Source organism: Carlito syrichta, unplaced genomic scaffold, assembly GCF_000164805.1.
Source record: "Carlito syrichta isolate Samal-C Ts95f unplaced genomic scaffold, Tarsius_syrichta-2.0.1 Scaffold302276, whole genome shotgun sequence".
Classification (NCBI taxonomy): domain Eukaryota; kingdom Metazoa; phylum Chordata; class Mammalia; order Primates; family Tarsiidae; genus Carlito; species Carlito syrichta.
In genome coordinates this window covers 313566-322586 of record NW_007246372.1, presented here as the reverse complement: position 1 = coordinate 322586, position 9021 = coordinate 313566, and the positions used below count along the sequence as shown (strand labels likewise).

The window sequence follows — 9021 nt, the reverse complement described above, 5'->3', positions numbered from 1 at the left end:
GTTTAAGAATAAGTTTTAACTGAGTTATAAGGCGTTATGTTAAATTGTAATAGGTTAATAGTATAGTGTTAAGTTGATAATATTAATTGTTAAAAATATTGGGAATCAGTGAACTTGGATTGAACCTAGAGTTAACTCAGGAAAGTTTTTTGTATTAATCAGGGTATAGAGCAAAGAGTATAATATGAATGATTCGTTGAACATTATGGAAAACACTTTGAACGATTTGTATTGAAATTGTGCACCTGTGACCTTGATGTAAGCACGGCAGGCATCATGGAATTTGAATTGTTTGCTTGGAAATTGCAGATCTCGTGGTGGTCTTGTGATGCATAGTTTGTAAAGCACGAAACTTGTACGCCCCCAGTGAGTGATTATCACATTGCTGGAGGGTATAGAAAATGGTATATAAGTTGGAAAAGGTTTGAATAAAATCGGCTTCAGTCTTGGCCAGACTGTTCCCAGAAGAGCTGCCTCCGAGTAGTTTTCTTCTCTCCGTTCTGATTCACCGGTGCGGTCCTAACCCTTCCCTGGTCAGTGCAGGTCACCGACACTTAAAGAACAAGTTGTCTCCAGGGTATATATGACAAGCAGGGGTTGTAAACTGATAACTTTGCAAAGAGAGGATTCCAGGATAAGGTTGTAAATCAATTATTATTTTGCATTTCCAGGAAAGCAGCTTGGTTTTCTCACGTCCCATGTCTAGCAGGTTTGGAGCTTGCAGGTTGATCTTTAAAAAGGAATACTTTTAACTGTTTTTAGCCCCTCTCTGCCACAGTATCGGATCGCACACCAGGCACCAACACTCCCAGCAGGCCTGATCTAATATTCCATAAGCCCTGCTAGGAGTATGACTCTAACAGTGTGATTCCACTAATATGAGGTACCAAGAAGAGTCAAACTCATAGAGACAGAGAGTAGAACAGTGGTTGAGGGAAGGAGAAATGGGGAGTTAGTGTTTAATGGGTATAGAGTTTCAGTTTGGGAAGATGAAAAGTTCTGGATATGCATGGTGGTGATGGTTACACAACAGTGTGAATGTACTTAATGCCATTGAATTGTATGCTGAGAAACTGACTGCAATGGTAAAATTTATGTTAGGTATATTTTACCACAATATAAAAAATTTTTTAAAAAGAATAAAAAACCAAGCCAGGCTCGGTGGCTTAGCCTGTAATCCTGCACCTTGGGAGGCTGAGGTGAGTGGATTGCCTGAGCCCGCGGGTTCGAGACCCGCCTGGGCAACTTGGCGAGACTTCATCTCCACAATAAATCAAAAATTAGCTGGGCGTGGTAGTGCGCGCCTGTAGTTCCAGCTACTTGGAAGGCTGAGGCAGAAGGACCACTGGAGGCCAGCAGGTCGAGGATGGTGGCCGGGAGCGGCCACTGCACTCCAGTTTGGGTGACGGAGTGAGACTCCAACTCAAAAAAAATAAAATAAAAATAAAAAACCTAAGTGAAGGAGCTAGGGGAATGGTTAAAAGGACTCAACCACAAGCAACCAGCGGTCATTGCCTTGTTAGACTCTGCTGTGGCCATGTGCTCTGCTGTGGCCATGTGCTCTTTTTTTCTGGAAAAAAAAAAAACAGAAGTAAATCTTCATGACAATTTGGCAATGCTTTCTTAGATATGACACCAAAAACACAAGCAACAAAAGAAAAAATAGATAAGTTGTACTTCATCAGCATCCAAAGGACACTAAATAAAGTGAAAAGACAACACACTGACTAGAAGAAAATATAAGCAAATTATATATCAAATAAGGGATTACTATTCAGAATACACAAGGAACACTTACAAGTCAACAATAAAAGACAACCAGTTGGACGTGGTAGCACATGTCTATAGTTCCACCTACTCAGGAGGCTGAGGCAGGAGGAGTGCCTGAGCCCAGAATTTCGAGGCTATGATGAGCTGTGAGCTGTGATTGTGCCACTGCAGCCTGGGTGACACAGTGAGACTCCAACTCAAAAAAATAAAATAAAAGACAAAGAACTCAACTTAAGGTATCCCCAAGATGGCGGCAGCTAAGGACGCTTGTGGCATAGGAGAAGTGGCTGCGGGGAATGGGCGACGGCCCCCCCTGGGGATTCCCGAGGCCGTGCTTGTGGAAGATGTAGATTCCTTCATGAAACTGCCTGGGAATGAGACTGCAGATACAGTACTAAAGAAGCTGGATGAACAGTACCAAAAGTATAAGTTTATGGAACTCAACCTTGCTCAAAAGAAAAGGAGGCTAAAAGGCAGATTCCTGAAATTAAATAGACTTTGGAAATTCTAAAATACATGCAGAAGAAAAAAGAGTCCACCAATTCATTGGAGACCAGATTCTTATTGGCAGATGACGTGTACTGTAAAGCTTCAGTTCCTCCTACTGATAGTGTGTCTGTGGTTGGGGGCTAATGCAATGCTTGAATATGGTATCAATGAAGCTCAGGCATGGTTGGAAAAGAATTTATTGACTGCCACAAAGAATCTTGATTCTCTTGAGGAAGACCTTGACTTTCTTCGAGATCAATTTACCACCACAGAAGTCAGTATGGCTAGGGTTTATAATTGGGATGTAAGAAGAAGAAACAAAGGTGATTCTACCACGAACAAAGCATAATACTGGCAGTTAAAAATGTGGTTCAGTTTTCCAAACATGTTATGTTCAATACCCCTTTTACCCTTAAAGATTGACATAACTTTGAATGATGTTTTAACAGCAAGAATGATAATTAAAACTTTTTAAAAAGATAAACACCATTTTATTTATTAAAACAAAATCAATTTTGAATATTTTTTGAAATTAGCAGTATTTTTCCATGTTTCCCAGGAAAGTCAGTGCTGCTTTCATCATTCTTTTTGTCTGTCATAAGAAAACTTAGCTGAAATGGCCGAAAACTGTGAGATATGCTATGGAAGCTGAATGCTGGAAACTAGCACAGTTTATTTTTTCTTTTTATTGGCTGATGTTAAACTCACTTGATGCGGATAAACCATTTTAGAGATAGGAATGACAGACAGTTTGAATATTTGTAAACTTGTTTTTCTTTGGTACATGTAGGACTTAATGATCCTCTGTTGCTATTGTCTTCTATAAATGGGTGTCATGAGTTATTGCTCAACCAATAACTAGTAGCATATTCTGAACTTTTCAGGAAACAGTCATTTGCCTTCCATCAGAGTAAGAGGGCTATTAAGGCAACACATTTTCTAACCTCAAATAAGTGCACGGTCTTTTTGAAATGCCAACATAAGGGAGATCTTAGCTAACATGAAGTAAAATGACTCACTCAAAACTGTTGGCTAAGGTGATTTCGTATTTCTTAACAGTTTTCCAAAATATCTTGAACAGGAATGTAAGATAGGTGTACGTCTGCAATGATTGAAAAGAGTTGTGAGTTTTTTTATTCATGATAAAACCTCATAGGAAAAGTAAAAAATCCCTGTGGAAAGCCATTGTTAGCACAGTGGCTAGTACTGGATGATACAGATTCGGGTAAAAACACAAATGTATTATTTCATCTCCATGTAGTAAAAAGTATACTTGTACAATGTTTTGTACTTGTATTCCATGATATTAAAACAGTGATGTTTAAAAAAAAAAAGAGCTGGGCTCGGTGGCTCAGCCTGTAATCCCACACCTTTGGGAGGCTGAGGTGAGTGGATTGCCTGAGCCCGCGGGTTCGAGATCCCCCTGGGCAGCAAGACCTCATCTCTACAATAAATAAAAAAATCAGCCGGGCGTGGTAGTGCATGCCTGTAATTCTGGCTACTTGGAAGGCTGAGGTGGAAGGATCACTGGAGCCCAGCAGGCCAAGGTTGCAGTGGCCGGTAGCGGTCACTGCACTCCAGTCTGGGCGACAGAGTGAGACTCCAACTCAAAAAAAAAAAAAAAGAACTCAACTTAAAAATGGGTAAAAACATTATTGAAGTTTGAATAGACAATCTTCCAGAGAAGATGTACAAAAGGCCAAGAAGCACATAAAAAGATGCCCATTACATGATTACCCATTAGAGTAACCACAATGAGATATCACCTGACAGCCAGTAGGATGACAATATTAATAATTTTAAAAAGGAAAATGATGGCCAGGCACAGTGGCTCAAGCCTGTAATCCCAGCACTTTGGGAGGCTGAGACAAGAGGATTGCCTGAGCCAGGGGTTCGAGACCAGCCTTGGCAACATGGCAAGATCTCATCTTCTACAATAAACCAAAATATTAGCCAGGTGCAGTGGCGCACACCTGTAGTTCCAGCTACTTGGAAGGCTGAGGCGGAAAGATTGCCTGAGCCCAGTAGGCTGAGGCTTTAGTGACTGTGAGCCATGCCATTGCACTCCAGCCTGGGCGACAGAGTGAGACTCCAACTCAGAAAAAATAAAAAATTAAAAAATTAAAAGGAAAATGACAAATGTTGGTGAGAATGTGAAGAAATTGCAACCCTCATACATTGCTAGTGGGAATGTAAAACAGTGCAGCCACTTTGGAAAACCCTGGGGAAGTTCCTCAAAAGGTTAAACATAGAATTAGCATCCAACCCAGCAATTGCACTCCTAAGAGGACTGAAAAATATGTTCCCACAAAAACGTCTACAAAAAATGTTCACTGTAGCATTATTCATAATAGCCAAAAAAGTGGAAACAACATAAATGTCCACCAACTGATGAACAGATCAACAAAATGCGGTCTATCCATATAATGGAATATTATTCAGCCATAAAAAAGAATGAAGCATGGACACATGCTACAACATGGATAAACTTTGATGTTATGCTAAGCAAAAGAAGCCAGTCACAAGAGACCACATGGTATATGATTTCATTCATATGAAATATCCAGAATGAGGAAATCTACAGAGATAGCAAGTAGCTTTGCAGTTACCAGGAGCTGCAACAAGGGAGCAGGGATTGGAGAATGACTGCTAAATAGATAAAGCGTTATCTGGGGGTGGGGGGATACAGATGTTCTGCAGTTAGATAGCAGTGATGGTTGCACCACCTTGTGAATATACTAAATACCACCAAATTGTGTACTTTAAGGATGATGAATTTGACTCGCTGCAGCTTGTGCACCCTCTGTGGACCATCATACCACAGTTCTGCCTGCCGCTGCTCTTCATAGATGCCCCTGCTGCCAAGTCCATCCAAGAGACTGAGGTCACCAACCCCCGGATTTCCTGGGAGACCAACCTTCCCTGCAGCCCTACCGGATGACTAGGATGTGAAGGGTTGGGGCCAGGCAGGAACCAACTACTTTGAACTGCCCAGCTCTGGAAATCTGGAAACTCAGAGGACCCCAAGATCTTTCCCGAAGCATCCAATCCTTGATGCCTCTAGATAACCACATCCCTGAGAGGGCAGAGCCTGGAAACCCAGTCCTGCCCAAACCAAGGAGCTGGAGAAGAATGAGGTTATCTTCAAAAGGACCTCACCCTTTTGAGGGGACCGGATGTGTCCAACAATGTGGTCATGTCCAGCACTGCTCAGGGCCGCACTCTGATTGTGGATGGCATCATGGGCATCTTTGTTGCCATTTTCCTGATCCTGTTGCTGGTATAGATCTGAAGAGACAGATCAAGACAGATACAACCTGGGCAAGAAATCCTTCTGCAAAAAAGCCCCCACCAACAAGGTCTGCATGTGAAGCTTCCCCATGGGCACTGGCTTGAACTTTAGTGGGGAGGGAAACCAGAGGATTTTGAAGGGTGGTCATTAGGATGGGGAAAAGCAACCTAATACTGACTTGTCAGCATTTCCAGCTCTGATTACCTTTAAGTTTCCAAAGAGACATCATCGTCTACTGTTCAGCCAGGTTCTTTTTGATTCTTTGGGCCTCAGTTGCCCTGGCAGAAAAATGGGGTTAAACTTGGTCTTTCTGAAGGTAAGCATGGGATTGAATCATTTCTGAAACTTCCAGTTTAGATTCTAGGTCCAGTTTTGAGCCTATACTACATATGCCACACTCAGAGCCCCTCTGAAGCCAGGGAACTAACGGGTATGGTGTGAGTCCTGGCTGGAGGTCGGCCTGCTCCAAGCAGCCTTCCTTCCTCACTTTCACAGTCTGTCCCTCTGCTGGGAATCGGGAAAAGGAACTAGAAACCACCTGCACCTTAAGAAGTGTCTGTAAATGGGTACTTAGGATCACACTATGGGAGTCTCCATCGCATACCTTGGGCCATTCTAGGCTCTTTCAAGTGACTTCTGGATATCAATCTTCTTTCTCCTCCTCCTCCTTCTTTGACAGGGTATCTCGTTCTGTCACCCAAGCGATCCTCCCACACCAGCCTCCTAAGTGGCTGGGACTACAGGTGTGCCACCATGCCAGTCTAATTTTTTTATTTTTTATAGAGACAGGGTCTCACTATGCTGCCCAGGCTAGTCTCAAGCTCCTGACCTCAGGCTATCCTCACTCACACCTTGGCCTCTCAAAGCACTGGGATTACAAGTATAAGCCACCATGCCCAACCTGAAAATCAATCTTTTTCATTTGAGAAGGGAAGATGGGGAAAAGAGCTAATTGTTTGTGCTGAAAAGAATTTGTGGAATATTTGTAAATCTATTTTAATTTTTTTTAAACAATTCATTCCTTTGGGTACTCCTTGCCTAGTTTGGAGATGCCAAGATGTTCTTTACTCTCTTGCGCATTTCTGCAACACCTGGCCAAGGTTTTTGTTGTTGTTATTATTTATTTTGTTTTGTTTGAGTTGGAGTCTCACTCTGTCCCCCAGACTAGAGTACAGTGGCACAATCATGGCTACTGCAGCGTCATCCTGCTGGGCTCAGGTGATCCTTCTGCCTCAACCTTCCAAGTGGCTGGAACCATAGGCACACACCACCACACCTGGGTAATTTTTTTATTTAGCATAGAGACCAGGTCTCGCCAAGTTGCCCAGGCTGGTCTCAAATCCCTGGGCTCAGGCAATCCTCTCAACTCTACCTCCCAAAGTGCTGGGATTCCAGGCGTGAGCCACCATGCCCAATTTTTTTTTTTAGAGATAGAGTCTTGCTCTGTTGCCCAGGATGAAAGCAATAGCATGACCTTCAACTCTTGGCCTTAAGCGACCCTCCTGCCTCAGCCTCCTAAAGGCCTTTCCTTCCCTCCTCTCACTTTCCTCTCTCTCTTTAAACCGCCTGCTCATTTAGAAAAAATACATCACACTTCCCTGCTCATGACCTTGGCCTTTTCTGAAACGGCTTCCCCTAATAAGTCACTTTTGCTGATGCATAGGTTTTTTTTGTTTGTTTGTTTTTAGCCGATCCCAAAGTATAATGAAGAGGATGTGGTACATTTGTGTCTGTATTATGTTAATATATCATTATTCATCCTTGGTTCTAAAAAAATAGATACATATGTTCAGGAAATAGAGTGATATTTCTAGTTTGATGTTGACTGGGTGGGTTTTGGCCTCTTTCTCTTGTCCGGTTTCTCGTGGAGTAAGGAGTTCGAGACCAGCCTGGGCAACATAGTGAGACCCTCTCCTGACTGGGCTGGAACAGTGGAGGTCTGCGCTCAGTCCTCTTTCTGCCTTCAGCTCAGGACCCAGCTGGTTTTCTTTGCTTGCTTTCTCCAAGCTCTAGGGTTGTGCTGTCCCATAGAGTAACCATGTGTGGCTGCTTAAATTTAAGCCAATTCAAATCACGTAGTTAAAAATTCATTCCTCAGTGGCACTAATCACCTTTTGAGAGCACTCAGTCACCACATGTGGCTTGTGGCTATTGTATTCACTGCTGTAGAGAATAAACTGACTTAACAAGTCACAGTGTCAGCTGTGCTGGGATGATCCAGGTCTCCCTAGGCAAGAGGAGAGGGATACAGGCCCTAGTTGAACCCTTCCTCTCTAGAGAGGAGAGACCCATTGCTTAGCCTGGGCAGCTGTGTTTCCACCTGATCCCACAGACTGGCGTGACGGGAATCCCCTCCCTCACTGTAGCTAGTGGCTCTTAGCTCCTGTCACCACCCCAACCCAAGGTCCCAGTTGGCTGAGTCCTCTTCTACCCCCAGTGCCCTTTTCCTCAGGCTGGATTGGTCCTACAGTACTTCTCACACTGTTATCTGTTGCTGATTTTTAAAAAATAAAACCTGGGCCGGGCTTGGTGGCTCAGCCTGTAATCCCAGCCCTTTGGGAGGCTGAGGCGAGAGGACTGCCTGAGCCTGGGGGTTCAAGACCAGCCTGGGCAATTTGGTGAGACCTCATCTCTACAGTAAATCAAAAAATAACCTGGGCATGGTAGCGAGTGCCTGTAGTTCCAGCTTCTTGGAAGGCTGAGATGGAAGGATTGCCTAAGCCCAGCAGGTCGAGGCTGTGGTGGCCGTGAGTATGCCATGACACTCCAGCCTGGGTGACAGAGTGAGACTCCAACTCAAAAAATATAAAATAAATAAAAACTAAAGCCTGGTGCCTCCTGTTTTATGAAATAATAAATTTGTGGTATGTAAATTAAATTATACTTAAAAATATTTGAGGGGAACCAGACAGTGGCTCACACTTGTAATCCCAGAACTTTGAGAAGCTCAGGTAGGATTCCTTTAGCTCAGGAGTTCTAGACCAGCCTAGGCAACTTAGCAAGACCTCATCTCTACAAAAATAAAAAATAAATAAGCTGGGTATGGTGGTGCGTGCCTGTAGTCTTAGCTACTCAGGAGGCTAAGGCAGGAAGATCACTTGAGCCCAAGAAGTCGAGGCTGCACTGAGCTATGCACTCCAGCCTGGGTGACAGAGACACCAATTCAAAAAAACTAAAAAGATAAAACTATTCTAGGGAAAGAATGGAAAGGAGACTGTCTCAGAGTGCTACCAAAAGCACCACATGTGCTCTGGTGAGATGCACCCCAATTCCCATCTCACCCACCTCACATTTCTGTGGTCTGAATCCCCCCACACTCTTCTAGCAATGCCCACCCCATCCCTGGGGCCCCCTCTGTACCTGCCCAACTGGTTCTTGCAGGATCCATCTGGGGGAGGCGGTGGGGGGGGTCCAGAGGAGCAGCTCTTTTACATTTTCTAGTAACTGCCTGGAAGGAGGGGTTCCACGAT

At 43.7% G+C, this 9021-nt stretch overlaps 1 pseudogene; it reads left to right on the top strand.

Moving 5' to 3' along the window:
- Window positions 1–2014: 2014 nt before the first annotated feature.
- On the top strand, window positions 2015–2671 carry LOC110595480 (annotated as a pseudogene).
- Window positions 2672–9021: the final 6350 nt, after the last annotated feature.